Below are 2,001 nucleotides of genomic sequence, written 5' to 3'. Positions count from 1 at the left end.
TTTCTTTTCCTTTCCTTGGTATTTTGGAGGCACAATCTAGAGTACAAGGAGATTCAATTAAAGATGATTTTATCTATACCTTGTATTTTCTCTATTATTTTGTCAAACTTGCAATGTATTGTATAAAACATTATCATTTTTATCGTATATTTAACATGGGCTAAATATTTGTGTTGGGATTTATGGTATTAGTTTAACCTAACTTTTAATTAATTTTGATATTTTCTCTTTAATGTTTAGTTTTTATTTTCATGTGTTTTTATTATTGTATTTATTGCATTTTCATTTATGCGGTCAATGAATGATTATGTTAAGTGATTTGTACATCGTTCGAGAGAAGATTGTGCATTTTAGATCAAGTAGTAGAAACCCTAGGTTTGTTTAGAAGATAGAGATATACCCCTAACCCTAGGCGACCCATTGAGCTATTTTCACAAAGATTGAATGCAATTGTTCGGTTTTAATCGACATAAAGACATAGTAGGTTAAACCAATCAATTAGGGTTAATTTCGGCCGAGAGAGGTAATTGACTAAAATTGGAAGATTGGGTCTAACATCGTGAATGAGTAATTTGTTAATTGGCTTGTAGAGAAATTAATTAGGCGACGATTAAGTGAAACCATAAATTCCAACCACGCTTGATTCCAAAATTTCCAAGATTTTTTACCTTTTCTTATCTTGCAGGTTTTTAGTTAATTTCCTCATTTAAAATCATATCTTTAATCGTGTGTGTTTATATTTATTGTTAGAATTAAATTAATCAGAGTTGTGTAATCCAAAGTATACATTCCTCGAGGGATCGACAATCTGGACTCAAAAGATCCACTTTATTACTTGTACGCAACCCGTGCACTTGCAGTGTAGTATTTTAGCAAACATCAAACATGGCCAAGTGTTATTACTATCCCATCCAACAACCTCAATCTGACCATTTTAATTTTAGCTATCCTACAAGATTTGTTGTTTCCATGACAATACCAGATCCTATTGGGACATATATGGAACGAACACTCTAGATTCAAAATCCACTTCTCATCAGGCTTAGTTTCCATGTCAGATACAGTCAACATTACATCTCCGCCATCCAAGAAGTCCTCAGCGATGTTTGTCTTGTCTGAATGATATGATTATTGCCCATGATTTGCAGCTGAATTACCTTTACCTTGAAACTTGCCGCGATCCTTTTTTATGTGCTCTTTCCTCCTGCAATAGAAGTAGGCTTGATTGCTATAGTTCAACATCGACTTACCCTTCTGTCGATTACCATGAATAACCAGAGCTTCCTCATCTCTAAATCCAACTCGAAATGCTTCATCTTCTCATTTGAGAATAAAGCATCATAAACATCATCAATGGTGAGTGTGTCGCAACTATACAAAATCGTGTCCCTGAACGACAAATACGAAGCGGGCAGTGAGCACAACATGATCAAAGCTAAGTCCTCTTCGTCATACTTTACCTTTAACGTTTCTAGATCAGCGACGATTTTCTTGAACTAGGCCAGATGGTTCTCTAAATATCCTCCTTCTATAATGCGATGAGAATATAGTCTCCAAAGATTCTCCTTCAATATATTCTGAAAAATGTTGTTAGAAAGATGAAGATGTATCTGCGAAAGAGCCTTCCGATCCTTCTATTGCTTTTCCTCTGTTGTCNTATTCTGAAAAATGTTGTTAGAAAGATGAAGATGTATCTGCGAAAGAGCCTTCCGATCCTTCTATTGCTTTTCCTCTGTTGTCCAAGTTGTAGGCATCTTATCAAACCCTAACAATACATCATCTAAGTTTATTTGCGCCAATACTACTCTCATTTTTTACTCATAATGAATAACTTGTATTGCGATCCAAAAGCGGAATATCATACTTCACGACTGTGATTGATAAGAAACCTCAAATAAAACTCTTAAGCGTAACTCCAATACCACTTGTTGGGAAAATAAGGGAGGTTATTGACAAAATATAAAGTATATGATTGCACAAACAAGAACAAGATTAAAAGTA

This window comes from Olea europaea, chromosome 7, assembly GCF_002742605.1.
Source record: "Olea europaea var. sylvestris chromosome 7, O_europaea_v1, whole genome shotgun sequence".
NCBI classification, from domain to species: domain Eukaryota; kingdom Viridiplantae; phylum Streptophyta; class Magnoliopsida; order Lamiales; family Oleaceae; genus Olea; species Olea europaea.
This window is presented reverse-complemented; position numbering follows the sequence as displayed.